The sequence below is a fragment of the Streptopelia decaocto genome (assembly GCF_964273445.1).
Source record: "Streptopelia decaocto genome assembly, chromosome: 1".
In the NCBI taxonomy this organism is placed as follows: Eukaryota; Metazoa; Chordata; class Aves; order Columbiformes; family Columbidae; genus Streptopelia; species Streptopelia decaocto.
Window position 1 is genome coordinate 141,314,443 of NC_138663.1, and position 18,868 is coordinate 141,333,310.

Sequence of the window (18,868 nt, forward strand, 5' to 3'; positions counted from 1 at the left end):
AAAAAAATAACTTTTCCCCGACTTTATGACACTACTACCAGAACAGTACATTTTGCACTATTATTTCTCTCTTCATTCTCAAAATATACATTTTTATTTCCAACAGATTTTCAGGTATCTCTCCAATCATGACATCTGAAATTAAATTTTGAGAAAAAAAAAAACAAAACAAAACAGAAAAAATTAGAGACGTATGACCTGTCATTAAATAACAGAGCAGAACAATACTGAATTTCCTTTTCTTTCTTCCTTTTTTTTTTTCTTTCTATTCCTCACTCTAACTTCCTTTCTTTCTCTCTCTCTCAGTAACTGCAGATGGATATTCAGAGTTTATTTAGACAAGTACCTCTTGGTTTCCTAGTATCACCCCAGCCTACCCTCCTTTTTCATTCCTTTTTTTGAGAAATTCTAATGACTAGAATTGCCAAGAGGCCACAATCTCCAATTTGTGAAGATGATTTAGTAGTACTGTTGAGCACCCTCAGTTGTCTGTACACTGAACGAAAAGACCTAAGCCAAACACATTATGCATCTTCCCTTTATATAAAGAAGCGTAGAAGTAAAACTGATGGAAAACGTGCCTCCAATGAGAACCTTCCCTTATCTAAAGACTGATCAAGTAAAAGCACTCAGCCAGGAAACTGTCACAATTTTCCAAGGCAACTCTGCCAGCTTCCGGAAGGCTACAAGGCTTCTCAAAAACTCAACTCTGACATTTTCAGCAGCACAATACCACCACAGGGGGTAACAGTCTCTTCCTTATCTGGGAGACACTCTAACTTCTTTTATTTTCAGTATATGAAATTGCTGTGGGTGTGTAAATATTGACAAGGCTCCGAATAACAGAAACCAGGAATAAAACCCAACAGACTTCAAACTCCTCCAGTATGTTTCATAAAGACCCTTAGTATAAAGTGCACCATGCCAACAAATTTTGGGATTATTACCTCCGATTAACAGTGAACAAGATTTGTTAAAATTAGGTAGTCTGCAAAACTCCAACTATCTTTAGAAAGCTGAGCATAAAGGAAAGGATGGTCTTCTGGTCTCCACTGAAAATTTATGGCTAAAAAGAGAACAAGATTTACAGTACTTGATTCAAATATGATAATTTGATTTCTATATTAAAATTCTTAATCAGACTCAAAACTGGGTATTAAAAAATTCTAGTGAGGATCTATTTTATATTTACAATAATTTCTTTTTTTTTTTTTTTTTTACACACAATAATTTCTACGTATCTCTCAGTCACACTTGACATTAATTTGTACACCTAATCCTAATTTCAGTTTGAATTCAACTGGGTTTGATTCTAATTAGGTAGATACTGTATTGTATTCATGAATAGTCAATCATAGTGACAAGGGCTCTTGATTTTATTTAAGCCTAAAAAGTCTCAATGAAGTCTCTAAAGCCAGAAAGAATAAATGGGATCCCAAGACAGCAACAGCTTTGAGGTAGGACCCTTTAGACCTTTTCAGCTAGTGTACCAAAACCATCAAGAGAGCTTTTACAATCAAAGCCAGGTCTAGCAGAAGGTAAGCAGGAATCATATATTTTTTTTAAATAGACAATAACACAGAACAGAGGAAATTAACCTAAAATTAAAAAAAAAAAAAAGTCTTTGTCCTCCCCACCCTGTCTTGATAGGGCAGGTCCTTTTGTCCTTTTCCTCTAGTTCACTTTTAAGTACAGGATCCTTTCAGTGATGACCTGCATGGTAACAAATACTGTAAAGTCCCCACAGTGTTTAGGAAAAATATCACAGAATCATTCAGGTTGGAAAAGATGTTTAAATCATCGACTCCAGCTGTAAACCTAACACTGCCAATTCTCCACCACTAAACCATGTCTCTGAGTGCCACATCTACGTGTCTTTCAAATAGCTCCAGGGATGATGACTCAACAACTTCCCTGGGCAGCCTGTTTCATTGCCTGACAACAGTTTCTGTGAAAAATAGTGTTCTAATATCCAATCTAAACCTCCCCTGGCGCAAATTGAGGTAATTTCCTCTTGTCCTACCACTTGCTACCTGGGAGAAGAGACCGCCACCACCATGCTGCAGTCTCCTTTCAGGTAGTTGTAGAGAGCGAGAAAGTCTCCCCTGAGACTTCAGGCTGAATAACCTCAGATCCATTCACCACAACTCTTTGGGTCCAGTCATCCAGCCAGTTCTTTAACCAGCAAAGTGTGAACCTATCAAAGCCATGAGCTGCCAGCTTCTCCAGGATAATGCTGTGGAAAACAGTGTCAAAGGTTTTACTAAAGTCTAGGTAGACAACATCAACAGCATTTCCCTCAACCACTAAGCAAGTTACCTTGTCACAGAAGGAGACCAGGTTACTCAAGCAGGACCTGTCTTTCATAAACCCATGCTGACTGGGCCTGACCACCTGGTTGTCCTGTACATGCCACATGACAGCACTTAAGATGATCTGCTCCACAAGCTTTGCCGGCAACAAGGTCAGACTTACAGGACTGTAGTTTTCCCAGTCCTTTTTCCAGTCTTTCTTGTAGTTGGGAGTCATATTTGCTAACCTCTAGACAACTGGGACCTTTGTTTAGCCAGGACTGCTGATAAATGATAGAAAGTGGCTTGATGGGCACCTCTGCCAGCTCCCTCTGAACCCTTGGATGAATCCCATCCAGTCCCATAGACTTGCATGTGCCTAAGTGGTGTAGCAGGTTGCTAACTACTCCCCTTGGATTACGGGAGCTTCATTCTGCTCCCTGTCCCTGTGTTCCAGCTGAAGGGGCTGGGTACTGGTCTTAATATTAAACACAGAGGCAAAAAAGGCAGTAAGTGCCTCATCCTTTTCCTCGTCCTCTGTCACTATGTTTCTACCTGCATCCAATAAAGGATGCTGGTAATCTCTCTTTTCCTCTCCTTTGAGATCTAGCGACAGTGTCTGCTCGATGCTCTTCTAAACATAACTATCTTCTATCCCTTCTGTAAGCTCCTTACTTCCTATTTCCTTCTCTCCACACAGCAGAAGTTCCCCTTGCTGAGATGGTCCACCTCAGCAAGAGCGCTCTTCTCCCTTTCCTGTTGAAGATGCAGCCTGACCCAAAGAGCAGCACAAGGCCAGGTAGACAAACAGCCTTCTTCGCTATTGTTTAGCAACAACACAAATGCCACACTTCATATGACTAAAACACACCCCCTTCCATGGGCTGTGTGCATTCCAGAATCATTGAAATCAAAGAATGAATTTTAACTGTTAAAACAATACCTATAAGAGGCTGACCAGTTTCTGGAAGTGTACAGACAGAAATGGAGCAGCCAAGACCAACACTGACAAGTTTTTCTCTACCAGATGTCAAAACAGACTTGAGCATCAAATTGAAAATTTCACAAGAAATCTGTGGAAGTTAGTATGCTACAGAAAACTAAATTTACACATGAGGTTTGTGTCTCCCTAATGAGGCATCTTAGTGTACAGACACTTTACAGCTCAAAAAAAAAAAAAAAAAAAAGAAGAGAAGGCAATGGTTCCCTTTGTTATTATTTCTCTTATTACTACATCCTATTGATGTGGAACATTATTTCAACATTATTTCAACATCTCCTAATTACTTTCTACCTGAAGATCACTTAGCTCATGTTAACTGATTTGAGTGACAGTCGCATTCTCTCCAGTGAGGTGTCCTCAACAGAATTAAGACCTGCTCTCATTTTGCCCAAGGTAAGAATGACCACTACACCGAATCATGTACTCTTTTCTGTCACTAGTACTACTTTAGCAACAAAGGTCCCCAACTGAAATAAGAACCTGAGTTCGCTGGGAACCATAGCTGCTCAGTGAGGGCACTTGAAAGGCTACAGGAGACAAAATCAGAGATCAATGAGGACAGAAGGAATTCAACCAGCACAGAAGATGCTCTCTGACGTGGCAGAGCTATCAATGCATGGTAGATCACTCTTGGTATGGACTCTTTGTAGGGAATGACATCTCTCTCCAAAGCAGGTCAATGTGCTGCTTAGTCATCAATCCAGCTCTTCTGCCTGCCAACAGATTAGCACTCCAACATCTTTCCAGAAGCCCTTGCACTCTTCCAATGCCCCAATTTTGTGCCCACCTACACACAGTATACTTCTTAGCATCACACTGTAAAAATACAAACAAAAGAAGCCATGAAGCAACCATCTTTTTTTATAGCTGAGTACATTAAAATTAATATTTCTTATAGAATTAAAAAAAAATTAAAAAGGTTAAAATGTTCCAGATTCAGGCAAGTCATGGGAGTTCAAAGGAGACCTGGACCCTTATGAACATGTTCAAGCATTTCCTGAATCTAAAAGGAAAACGCAGCTTTGTGTAGGAGACTGTAAGCCCAAGTCCACTACACTGGTCAGAATTAAAAACAAACAAAAAGCAGCCCATGAAAACGTAACAAAATGCAACTCATGTCAAGATCGGTGAGGAAGGATTCACTTGGAATCCTTGGAGCAGACAAGAGGTACACAGGGGGGGTCACAGCAGTGCTGAGGGGCCTCTGCAGCCAGTCAGGGAGAACCTAATGCTATGTGCTGCACAGACACTGCCAGTCTAGTCAAGACAGGGACAGCCTGGAGCAGTTCAGATATAAAGGACTTCATATCAATTACCTTGGTAAATGAGAACTAATCTCAGGAGCACATTAGCACAATAGATTTCACTTGTGTTGATCTCACAGTATTTTGAACAATAGGGAAAACAGGCATTCCCATTCTAAGTCTTATCTCTGTCTTGGCCACCACTCAGATAAACATGCATTAAACATGATCAAATGGACAAGGGAAGTCACAGAAACTTGATTGCAATACTGTGATAAGAATGTATTTGATTTTGAGAAAATAACATTTTCATACTATAATTTTAGAATACCTTTTTTACCCCGTCTCCTTGATGAAAGGGTCAAAAGATAAAATAGATGCCTTATAATTCCAATGCAAGTTGATTCTGAAAACACCTTACAAACAGAAAAGAACGCTTACAAGCACAAAACAAAGAAAATCAAGGTTGAATTTTCCTAACTCATATTAATTTGTATCAGCTTTTGGCATGTGTTATTGAAACTCTCGTCTTGAGTATTTGCCTTTGTGGAGTAATTTTTTTACACTGAGGCCACCTCCTAATGGAAGATTCTGGGACCCGCAACTACCTCTGAAAAACAATCTTTCCCTCCATGCTGATCTGCAAGTATTCTCATCAACAAAAGTCAATTAATGGCCAAAATCAACAGGACAAACCCTGAATATCATATCTGAACTGAAAGCACTATGATAAGTGCATCAGACCACTTGCAATGTTAGAATCATTCCAGGGAAAGGACTCTTTGCCTAAAAGGGAAGACTTTTAAAAACAGCCTAATGAATCAGCTGCATCATGAGGGAATCATACACTGATAACTCTTCAGAAAGAAGCAAATAGCTACAAATGGTCTGAAGAATCCAGCTGGGAGCACCATACTTTGGCTAGTTGGTAAAGATAAATGGTCACATATATGCGACAGAAGCCAAGAACAAATAAACATTGAAATTTTAGAAAAAAATTACTCCAAATTACCTAACTGAATTTCACATCTTTAAAATGTGAAAGCAGCTACAGAAAATACTATAAAAAATATTCAGCTGAACTCCTGTCATTCAAGCATCTTCTTTTTCTTATCATGTTAATTAATCATAGAATAACAGAGGAAGAGAGGGGAGAATTCATAAGTGCTGTTACCATCTCTTATTCATACCAGCTAGTTCTAACTGATGGTCCATATTTAGCTACAAGACAAACAAAGAAGTCCAGTTTTCACTTTCTACCTTCACAGCAAAAGTTCAGTCAAAGCCCTTTGATCTAACATCCGCCTAAGAAACCACCACTGCAAAGTAGTCTGGAAAGGTGGAAGAGCAACTACTAAGAATAGATATATATAATTCCTTTGCTATTTAATAAATGGAGAGAGGTAAGGAGATAAACAGAAATGGTTCACTGGGGTGGTTGCATTAAACCAGTACTTTTTCAGTAATTCAGTGTTGGGGACAGTGGCATTTTCAAACTATGAAAGAAAATAAAACCACCTGAGAGTTTGCTTCCCAAAAGAACAAAATAATTTTGTTTCAGTAACAGAGAATTAAAGCCTTTGAAATTCTGTGTCCTATGCCCCACTATATCATTACGATATTGTTGGTAACAATAGATGCGGAGTTAGTTAAAATTACCAGCTGGTCTGATTTTCCTCTCAGGGAACATGAGAGAACTTGGGTGATGAGGTGACTGGAATGTGAATTAACTGGCTCTTTTCTGTTTCTGCAAAAACCCCAAAATAGATCTTCTCCCTGTCAAATAAAGTAACTTCAGCTGAAGAACAATATTTCTCTCTCCAACTTAAGATGACATGTCAACACCTGGCTGATAATTTACTAACTGGTAATTAACACATTCAAAAGTAACCCTGAGGTGCTGATATAGCAACCAGCTTCAAGAATGATATACAAGTGGAATAAACTTTTTAAAATTTTGAAATAAATTCAACTTGGCAACTTTTGCTCGCTTCACTGAAGACTCCGCAAAAGCAATACTGGGTCAAGGTGTCACTTTCACTTATTCTATGATACTACTGGTGCACTCTAAGTGTATTCTGCTTCTCTTGACCAAATACAGTCCTATGTTTTTGTTTGGTTGTGATTTTTTGTTGTTTTTTGTTTGTTTTGTTTTATCCATAGAGTCAAAAGCCTTGAACTCTGCCCTACAAAACTAGAGGGTGAATACAGCTGTACTGTATTACAGCAAATTTGTCTTTGTCATCAGAATTCCTTTTGCCTTACATTGAAACTGTTTGTTTTTCACTGTTTCAGAGGGTATGAAGGCAAGACCTAGCACTGTCTCCAAGTGCTAGACAAATGAAGCGTGCTTTAAAAAAATATATTATCACCATATATTTGTGAACACAACCTCACAGCATTCAAATCGTTCACAAAAGCACTTTCATTTTCCAAATTTGGTACCATAGTACCACCAGCCAAGTTTTCAATGATAATCTGACACTGTGAAACTTTATTTTTGCTATTTCAGATTTTTGTATTTACTTTGGCTCACAAACATGGAGAAATATTGTTCGTTTGGCTCAAAACCCAATATAGCTTAAAATGGGAAACATTTTAAAATAGTTCTGTTTCTATGCAGTAGAATAAACAAGACACACTTCTAAGACAGCCAACACCATAGAATCACTGAATAATTTAGGGTGGAAGGGACTTCTGCAAGTCATCTAGTCCAACTCCCTGCTCAAAGCAGACCTAATGAGATCAGGTTGCTCAGGGCCATGTCCAACTGAGTCTTGAACACCTCTAAGGAAATAGATTCGACAACTCTGGATAACCTGTTCTAGTATTTATCATTCTTGTGATTTAAAAAAAAATACAGTCATATATCTAACTGGAATTTTTCATGTTCCAACCTTGTTATATTGTTGCGCACATCTGCAGAAAATCAACTGTCTTCTTTGTATCCTCCAGTCAGGTAGCTGTGGACAATGTTAGATCATCTTTCTCATCACAGATTACACCAACACTCCTAGCTACAAAACGCACACTAATAAACACTCTGAACAATGAAAATAAGTCCCATACAGACCATACCCTTAACAAGGGCAACAAAGAATATCTTATTGAGAGAGGGTAAGCTAAGAGCATTGCACACAATTTTGTCATTTACAATTGAAGCTCCCCAGTTTTTGTTTGTTTGTTTGTTTATTTGCTTGTTTGTTTCAAAATATTAGTATGTGTGGCAGTTGCACACAGCCCAATGAGGTCTAGAACTTTCAATAGGGCAGGTGATGGCTCTTTAGTGCCTTTCCTGCCCCACTGTGCCTGTCCTCACAAACACACTTCGGCTGGTGCCAACAGTCACTCCCCCCACCCCAGGGGCACCATGACTCCTCATGGACACCTCCCCCCAGCTGGGGGAGCAGAAGGGAACCATATGTCAACAGACAGGGTTCTCATCCAGCAAGGTGCCCAGGCCCAGAAAAGCTTCTGGACCATGCTCATGATGACCCCAGTGAAGTCCAAATCCAGCTAGGCTTGGCCATCCCAGGCAAGCAATTATTTCTTCTGGGTACCTTTGAGTCAAAGAGGCCTCTTCTTTTTGTGAGCATGAGCATGCTGTGGATCATTATTCTTGTGTGGTCGTATGATAATAATATCCCCAACTGGTATCTCAAACCTGCAATTTATTAAATGTTGCCGGAGTGCTGAATAATTTTGGACAAACCCCATTTCTAGTTGGCTCTCCACTAAGCAGATCTGGTTAGAATAAAGTCTGCTTGGAGCTTATCGCCTGCCTAGATTGATTTCTAGGGTGCCTCCATGACAGTATGCCTACACCCTGTACACTCCTAAACTCTGTACACAAGTCTAACATTAGTTCAGAAAAACAAGCTCTCAACAAGCAATATTTAAGTTTGCAGAACACATACATGCACACCTGTCTACAAAAGGAGTCTAACTTTTGCTCACAGGATTTCTTTGCTCAGGCAGCTTCCAGAAAAGATGAAAAAAACCACTGTTATTCTTAACTATGAACCAACACTTATTACACTGAGATCCATTGGCAAATTTTTAGGGTTAAGCAATCGGGAAAGTTTCAGCAGTACAATTCCTGTTCCAGTGCTAACACTATTCTTAACCTGAATTTCTCTGCCCCTAGGCTATTGATTCTCTGAATTTCAAAGTCATTCTGTTGATTCAAGGAAGAAGGAGGAGGAGCAGAAGCAATCATTTTATTTTGAAACGCTACTTTTTCCACTTGCAATGACACTGTCTAATACAGAAATTGTAGTTTTTTTTCTTATTTTGACCATGGTGCTTGATAGATAGGATAAAGACTTATGATCAAGGATTATTATTGATACCCAGGAACAAGTAATTGATTCCACCTTATTAAGTTTTTAAGTTAGCACCTCTTTTCGACTCCCACTGTCAGAGTAGGTGTGATAGCACAACCTGTCCTATGACTTGCAGTAATTTAAAAGAGAAGAAAAGACATCACCAAAGAAAGATCCAAACAACCTAAACTCCATCTAACTCATGATGTCTATTAGAACCGTTAGATGCCTCTCAAAAGAATCTACGTGTTAAAGAGGAAGTCACATTATGTCAGCCAACAGGAAACAGAGAATTTCAATTTAGTTCCTTTGAGAAATAAACTAGAACAAGCTGTAGCAAGCTAACTTCCAGGCAATAGATAGATAGATAGATAGATAGATAGATAGATAGATAGATAGACAGACAGACAGACAGATCGATCGATCGATCTTACTTTCATGTGATCCTTCATTCTGTATTTTCTAGCATCTCCAGATGCAGAAAGAAATATTTTCAGCCAGTACAACCAAAACAAACACACTTGGTCCATTTACTTGTTTTCATAGCAGTATTTAATGGCCTAGAGTTGTCAAGGGGACATTCTGCCATCAGTTGTGCTGTAAGAATAATCTACTGGAATTTCAACTTCACTACTTGCCCAACTCAGAATTAAGATGCTTTCAAGTGATTTTTAAACAAATTCCTTCTTGTCTATGCCTTTAAAATCCTTTTATTTGAAAGATGGCAACTTTTTTTAGGTGTCTTAACAGAGTGTGCACAGCAAATAAAATATCAGAAATTATAATTCCCCTCTGTACTTCTTTCATATCATGGGGTGATTTTTGAAATTTCATTTACAATACAAATTCACCACAAAAGGAGTACAAATATCTGAAATATGCAGGAGAAAAAACCCTCAATACTGGTGTTTGGCTGAAGCCCCATCCCTTCCAGTGCCCTTTCTCACAGCAGTCTTTCCAGATTGCTGAGACCTCTTCCTTCAGTTCCAATTTAGTTTTACTAATGCTAATCTGAACTACTCTCTCTGTTTTTAAGGATATAAACTAAATAGATACTTCTCAGAGAAACTCATTAAGAGCATTTATATTACAAAACTGAACAGTTTTTAACACTTCCTTTGCCAAGTCCTCTCTAGTTATCACTACAGTTCAGAAGTGAGTTAACCAGCTGTAGGTTGCTATTACTTTAGGACTAGTAAGGACAATGCAGAGCTAAAAATATACTTATCAGCAATTCCAGCTTCTACATATCTACATAAAGCAATGTACAAAAAGGAATTTATTATTTGTACGCTGCCATTTCTCTCACCTGTTTTCAGGTCATTCAACCACTTCTTTTTTGTCCCACTTGCTTCCTTTTCACTATCTCCCTCACAAGGCTCCTTACACATATTGGTTTAAAACTATTTTTTATTGGAATATGTACAGTAACTGTCCTTATTTTGGAGTTAAAAGTTAAAAAGAGCCTGGATTTAAACGTGGGATCCTACTTCAGTGGTCTATCAACCCTCATTTCTAGGTTTCATTCTGCAGCTCATTTCCCATCATTTGCTAAAATGGCAAACAAAATTGAAAACAAGCAAGAAAACTGTTGTTTGAGAATAACCAAGTCTTTAGCACTGACAGAAAAGGGAACAGGACTTAAACTTCTGAAAACTTCTTTGGATAGAGTTCAAACAACCTATCCCTGGCTCATGTCATAAGATATTGTTTTATTTTTCTTTCATTTCATAGAAAATTCTACTCCCTTCTTTGCTCAGTCATGAAACTTAGTTGTGTTTAAATGTCAAATACATGTGCTAAATATGTAAATAAAATTTAACATCAAACTATTCAACATTTTTGCAGGGTAGGGACAGAACAAAACCTATCATTATTTTGATGATGAACCATTTTTGATGAATATTACTTTTCAAATCAACAGCACAAAACCCACAAAACTTAAAGGCAATGAAAAAACTCATTGTTAATAAAACAACCTCACTCAAATCCTTATTTCAGTTTAGATTATGGATCACTTATTTGCACTAGGATAAAGCTTGATTTGCATCTGATATAATTATGATCTCCAGGGCATTGTTCTCCTGGCTTTACTCCCAGAGCTAGTTGTTTATTGTTGTCTTCTTCCAGACTGCCTTGGCATGTCTTTTTCTGGGCCGATGCAACTCCACCTGGACAGAGCTGATGAGACAGTGACTGCATTTTGCCCAGAAGAGCTGGTCTTTCCGATCCTGGCTCCTTCTTCTGTCCAAGGAAATAGGTCCAAGGCAACTCCACCCAAGCTGAGCCATGAAGCAAACTGTATCTTGACCAAAAAACCTGACAGATTCTGCTTGAAAATATTTGATAAAGGTGTGTAGAAGACTGTGAGGAGCAAGAAAATCTCCCAGGTTTTCTAGTTATAACTCCCTTTCAAGACTTCAAAGAGCACCAGCCAATCCAAACACTAAAAGAGAAACGTGATCTTCAGACATGACCGCATGTAGGGTATTTTAGAGCTGATCAGCTGAATAAAAACGCGGACTTTAACAACAGCTTCTCACTAGGGAAATCTCAACAAGATACTAATAACTTAAGCAGATGAGGAATTCAGATGCTGTTGGTCTGGCTCTCCTCACAACTTATAAATATTAATAGATTGAAGTGATCAGTATTAAAGACTGTGGACCTGAATGCAACAAGTTTCTTAAGAACATGTTCTTTGGCAGGCGGTGCTTAGCACTACTGCTGCCATTACCTATTCAAAAGCAGGCAGTGTTTACATCACCACTCCCTTAATCCACTGCTCTTCTGCAAATATCAGTGCATTTTTTAAGAATTAAAAATCAAAGGTATAATGAAAAACAGTATCTGGAAGTGCATTTGCTTCTGAGAGAAGAGTGAAGATACGATACTTTACAATCCACGATATTATCGTTACTGAATGCACAGATAATCTGCTACATGGATTGATGCAAAGCCAAACTGCAGTGAGGTTCTCACATTGTAGTGGTCATTTTACATGTGACCACTATGTATTTCATCAGAATACTTTTTTTATTTTTCAATGCCTATCTCTTGGATTGATTTGCTGTGTAACTGTTCATCTGTGTATCTTTTGAAGCACTTTGGGAGGTGTCAGATTTAAAATAAAAAGAATATGAAATAACTGATAATAACAAAGTGTCATTTCTACTGTGTCAGAATAAGACAGTTTTGAATTAATGTTAAAGAAAAACCCCAAGCAGTATTAAATTGATATTTGCATGGTTATCTATATACTTAGAACAAAAGAGGTAGTCATATACTAAAATCCTCATTCTGTAATAAGTATTATCTTACTTGTCACACGTCAAGCAGCTCAAAGAACAATGGAGTCTTTAGGTCAGTGTTCTGTAACACTGAGTTAGATGTTTTCATAGCTAATTTTGTTTTACCTCCTTCTCTGATTCAGCACATGGTTATTTCTTAAGGATGAACCTGATTAAAGATAGGTTGGTGCAAAAGTAATAGTGGTTTTTGCATTGTTGAAATTTGCCATGTGATATTGGAATACATTCTCAAAAATGTCATTACATTATACATCATTTGAATGTGCTTTTCTTGCTTTGTTTTTTTTTCCTACTGACTTATTACTTGCTGTTTATTTTACGTTTATTTTAAACTATGGAAGTGATGTTAGACAAAAAGCAAATTTGAGCTATTTTCTTATTAGAGTTCAAAATGGGTCATAAAGCAGCAGAGATGACTAGCAACATCAACAACACATTTAGTCCAGGGAGTGCTAATGAATGTACAGTGCAGTGGTGGTTCAAGAAGTTTCGCAAAGGAGACGAGAGCCTTGAAGGTGAGGAGCATAGTGACTGCCCATCAGAAGTTGACAATGACCACTTGAGAGCTATCATTGAAGCTGACCCTCTTACAACTGCACATGAAGATGCCAAAGAATTAAACACCACCATTCTATGGTCATTCAGCATTTGAAACAAATCGGAAAAGTGAAAAAAATTGATAAGTGGTTGCCTCAGGAACTGACTGAAAATCCAAAACATCATTGTTTGGAAGTGTCATCTTCTCTTATTCTACACAACAACAATGAACCATTTCTTGATCGGATTGTGTTGTGCAAGAAAAAGTGGATTGTATATGATAACCAGCGATGACCAGCTCAGTGGCTGGACTGAGAAGCTCCAAAGCACTTCCCAAAGCCAAACTTGCACCAAAAAATGGTCAGGGTCACTGTTTAGTGGTCTGCTGCTGGTCTTATCCATTACAGCTTTCTGAATCCTGATGAAACCATTCCATCTGAGAATTATGCTCAGCAAATCCATGAGATGCACCAAAAACTGCAATGCCTGCAGCCGGCATTGGTCAACAGAAAGGGCCCAATTCTTCTCCACAACAACATCCAGCTACACATTGCACAGCCAACACTGCAAAAGTTGAACGCATTGGGCTACTATGTTTTGCCTCATCCGCCATATTCACCTGACCTCTCATCAACCAACTACCAGTTCTTCAAGCATCTTGACAACTTTTTGCAGGGAAAACTCTTCCACAACCCGCAGGATGCACAAAATGCTTTCCAAGAGTTTGTTGAATCCCAAAGCATGGATTTTTATACTACAGAAATAAACTTATTTCTTGCAGGCAAAAATTTGTTGATTGTAATGGTTCCTGGTTTGATTAATAAAGATGTGTTTGCTGTAATTACTTTTTCACCAATATAGACAGTTAGCAAGGTTTGCAATCTATACTAACAGAGTAATTTTGAAACCAGAATGTATTAGTACTTTGAACTCTTACATTGTAAACTAGTCTATGAGTCTCAGAATCACCATATTTAGGTATGTTTCAAGATTGTGGTCTTCTCTACTATAAATCTGAAGAACTGGCACCCAGACCTTTTATGTACTAGTCTTCACTTCTTAAAAGATCTCTTACCAAACAAAGCCCTGGGGGAAAGCAATAGGAATAAGCTCTGCTCCGTATTTGTGAAGAGCAGACATTACATAAAATGTAGCAAAGAAAATAGCTGGAAAACAGATAAAAGCAAAGAAGCTCTTGAACAAACTGCCTTGGGAACAAGCACGAGGGTGTCAAAATGACTTCAGGAAGTCAGTTTCAGCCCTGTCTTTCTTTGTAGAAATGAATATTTTGCCACTTGAAGGCTATCATTTTTTCTCCCACACCTCTAAGTACGCATCATAATGCTTGAAGAAGGGTTGCCCTCCTCAGTGCTATGCTTGAATTCAAATATCCTACTTCCTTTCTCTAACACGTAGATATTTAAAATCCAATAAAGCATGATCTCTTCAGTCTATAGAGGAGCATAAGAGAACCGTCAGGGAGAGGCAAGATTAATTTGTCATGTGAGAACGAAAAATATCTCAGTGCAATTGGTTGATTAAGGGCAAGAAAAAGCATCCAGGAAACTGCAAGCAAGCTGTGCAGCCTAACCTTGGTCACCAGGAACAGATGGTCACACACATGCACATGACAAACAAAGTGGTGATTCAGAACAGCCACCACAAATTTACCAAGGCCCGAACGTGTCTGCCAAACCATAGAAATGCAGACTGGAAGGGTAGATTACAAGCAGACGGAAAACTGGTCTCAAAGAACAGCAGTCAGTGGTTAAAAGTCCAAAGTCCCCGTTGACAGTCTTCCTGGTTCTTGAGAAATCTCCACATTAATTCCTGACCTCATTTCAGTGATGAAGAACGGTTTGTGATTTGTGTATGCTTGGGAAAGAACTTGGGTTGGGCAAATAAAACAAGGTGAGTTGTACATAATGATAAGCTTTCAAATTGAAGGAAGACACCCATTCAGAAACAGGTACCCATCAAGCTAACTTCCTAAATCATCTTTACGGAATGACAGTGCAATTAGTGAGACAGACATTGCTGCACTCCTGATGTATCAATGAGTTTGAATGGTTTGTTCCTCTTTTAAGATTTAATATTTAAGTAAACACATCCATGCCCATCTCTTGAGAATGACAGTCTGGTTTAGTTCATAGGTTCTCAAAAGATCAAATAAAAGGTATCTAAAATAAGATATCATTGAACAGTATCTCCTCAGAAGTTAATTCAATAATCTATTTCTAGCAGAAACATCTAGAAACTGAAAAGTACAATCTGCCAATTATATTGAGATTGCACAAGTAGGGATGTGTGCAACCATCATATGACCACACAAAGTACCTGAGTTCTCTGCTCAAAATCTTCTTCTAACTTCCAAGACATACAGGACTTCAAATTGTGCAAAGATTAATAGCTTTGGATGTGCACTTGGCAAAGGTGCTCGCAATATTCTGTTTTAACTTTGGAATAAGTTCCCCAGTTTTCAGAGGCAGACAGCTGATAAAGTAATTAAATATCTGAAGCATATACAAGGACTCTTAGGTGTTGCTGTATATCACATGCTAATCTCAGAAAGAATAAGTAAACTTCATGACTGAACAAAACAAGCAATCGAATATGAAATGCTGTTTTGCTTTGAGAACTGCAGTCAACACATTCAAGTCTATCATCAAAACTTTTAACTGGTTATTCCCTTTCAGTTTAGAAAGCTATAGAAGCTATAGACACAAACCAAAAAAAAAAAAAAAAAAAGAAAGAGTTGCTCAGTGTTTCCGACAGAGCAGTGAAAATAAAGTGGTTTCACTTATGTTCTTGGTCTCCAAACTGAACATTCGCACATATATCTATAACACTAGCTGGATACAGCCGAGTCCTGTAGGGGTTGATTCCAACTGCATATAGTTTTTCCAGCTGGAAAATTTATCTCATCTTGCACCATTAGGATGAGATAGATCTCAAGACTGATTACCTGGCTTGTTTAAGAAAAAAAAAAAAGTAACAGATTAAGAAAAATCACAGGTGACCCTTTTAATCTTCTTCTATTTTGTTCCACATTCTGAGTTTTCAGAGATCAAAGGAAAGCTTCCAAAGTTCAAGTAAATGTCTGAAGAAAGAAGCATCAGACTTCCAGTAAGTCTTTAATCGAAGGGTGTGAAAATAGAAACCACTAATATGATAAATACTTGATGATTTTTTAAACTAATATTGAGTTTCAAAATGGGGCAGAAATCTTTTTTTTTTTTTCTCAGCACTATGAACATGTTGTGAGGCAGAGGCATTGTTAACCCACCTTAAGAAAAATAAGTATGAAGTAAATTGTTCTAAATAAACGGATTAGAGAAAAAAATGGAAAACAAATATATTTATACTAAGTATATATGCAAAATAAAAGCTATATGTATGAGTAAGGGTGTTCTAAGGGAGTAAGGGAGTTCATAAATTCTTATTTTTGCTACTTCCAAAGTGTTCCATCTGTTCTCCCACCCATTTCCCTTCGTACCCAGGATATGGCAGACAATAGAGAGTTTACGTTGTTCGACTCTATTTCCAGATTCTGTATCCATTACATCACCTGCTCCATTTTCACTACATCGCCTTTTATCTACAGAGATGAAAGAAAACAGCAGGGAATAATGTCTATTTCTAATCCATCTTTCTACATCTATATTTACGGGGCTTTTCTTTCTTTTTTTTTTTTTTTTTTAATTCTCCATCCAGTGTTTTATTGAAAGAAAATTTTCAATTAAAAAACCACTATCAGCTATACAAAAGGAAGGCTTATGCTAATTTTGGGGCAGGATAAGGGCATGTACACCTACACACAGACCCATTAGCTAGGCAATCTGTGTATAACTGACTTTGCTTTTTTACTTGTACTTCATTCAAGCATGTATCCAATTGTTCATGGAGAATTTATGGTATGTAGAAAGTTATATCTCTCTCATCACTGATCTTGTAACCCAGTGTGTAGTAGGTTACATTCATTCCTAAGGAATGTTCTCTGACTTAAGAGTGTATTAAGTACATAAATATTGCTTCACAGCTAAAGAGTTTTCAAATGAGATGGTCTTCCCCATGTCAGTTTTGTTTGACAGCTGATAAATGTTTTAGCACTACAGAAGCAAATTAATGGAGAAAAAAACCCCAACAAAATAACCACCCAAAAAACTGAACAAACAACAACGACAAAACAATCAACAACAAAACAAACAAAAAACAAAACCCCACCAAACCAACCAACAAAAAACAAAACCAAAACAAAAAAACCCAAACAAACAAACAAAAAACCCCACACAAAAAAAAACCCACACAAAACTTCCCGCCCTAGAAAAGCCAGGTTATGGGAAAAAATATCCATAATCACAGTATCACAATATGTTTGGGATTGGAAGGGACCTCAAAAGATCATCTAGTCCAATCCCCCTGCTGGAGCAGGAACACCTAGGTGAGGTGGCACAGGAACATGTCCAGGCGGGTTTTGAATGTCTCCAGGGAAGGAGACTCCACAACCCACCCTGGGCAGCCTGTTCCAGTGCTCTGGCACCCTCACTCAGAAGTTTTTTCTCAAATTTAAGTGGAACCACTTGTGTTCCAGCTTGATCCCATTACCCCTTGTCCTATCATTGTTTGCCACCAAGAAGAGCCTGGCTCCATCCTCGTGGCACTCACCCTCTATATATTTATAAACATTAATAAGGTCACCCCTCAGTCTCCTCTTCTCCAAACTAAAGAGACCCAGTTCCCTCAGCCTTTCTTCGTAAGGGAGATGCTCCACTCCCGTAATCATCTTTGTTGCCCTGCGCTGGACTCTCTCCAGCAGTTCCCTGTCCTTCTTGAACTGAGGGGCCCAGAACTTCACATAATATTCCAGATGGGGTCTCACCAGGTCGTAGTAGAGGGGAAGGAGGACCTCTCTCGATCTACTAACCACCCCCCTTGTAATACACCCCAGGATGCCATTGGTCTTCTTGGCCACAAGGGCACAGTGCTGGCTCATGGTCATCCTGTTGTCCACCAGGACCCCTAGGTCCCTTTCCCCTACACTGCTCTCTACAGGTCGTTCACCAACTTATACTGAAACCTGGGGTTGTTCCTGCCCAGATGCAAGACTCTACACTTGCCCTTATATTTCATTAAATTTTTCCCCGCCCAACTCTCCAGCCTGTCCAGGTCCCGCTGGATGGCAGCACAGCCTTCTGGCGTGTCAGCCACTCCTCCCAGCTTAGTGTCATCAGCAAACTTGCTGAAAGTACACTCTATTCCCTCATCTAAATTGTTAATGAATATACTGAATAATATTGGCCCCAGTACTGACCCCCAGTACTGGCCTGAGTTTTCTTCATTGAAATTGGGCATAAGTAGGAGCATCCATTTCCTTTGTGTGGTGAAGCATTTGTAATTTTTCTTCACACTAATACTATGAACAACCTTACATTCCCTTCAAATAAATATACTCATAACATATGTTGTTCACTGCTCATTTCTGTAAGCATTTCTGAGTGGAACGGGAACACAACAAACATTGGTTACCCTATTGAGAAACTCTGCTTTCTAAGAATCCATTTCTGCATGTTGATGACATAATAATGCTTTTATCAGCTACTATTTGACCATGATACTAAAACTGGGAGTGTAGAGGGGGATTGATAAAAACCTGGGAAATTAAAACAAATAATTTTTGACACAAACCATTTACCAAAAATGAACTAGATCCCACTATGGTTTTGTGTGTGTACACATGCCTCTGTGTGCTAGAGTCTGTGTAAAATCATCCTCATTGCTTGCTTACTTGTTTGCAAGTTTAGTCTAAGTATAAATCTTCCATTGGAGAAAAAAATCAGGAAATCTGTCCAAAATTCAAAACAAGTCTGCATAATCTGTATTTGAATTCTGTTAAAAAAAAAAAATCTTATTTATGATGTTTGTACAAAGACTTGATAAACAGACAACATAAATTAACTACTACACCATCACCAATTCAGTCACAGCAGATTTATCACCTACTAAGGAGCACTGAATAATCAACACAAGCAAGGAGACATTTTATTAGAATTACCAGATTTTGCCTTCCTCGTAATTAAAATAAAAAGCAAGAAGAAAGGCTGAAGACCTGCAATATTTATGTTTGTCATAGCACAGCTAAAAGCTGGTTCTCATCAGT

At 38.3% G+C, this 18,868-nt stretch overlaps 1 protein-coding gene across 19 annotated transcripts in view; it reads right to left on the bottom strand.

Moving 5' to 3' along the window:
- The window catches only part of ABI3BP (ABI family member 3 binding protein), a 162,935-nt gene that overhangs the window by 136,114 nt on the left and 7,953 nt on the right, over nt 1–18,868 (bottom strand). The gene's annotated exons all lie outside the window — the stretch shown is intronic.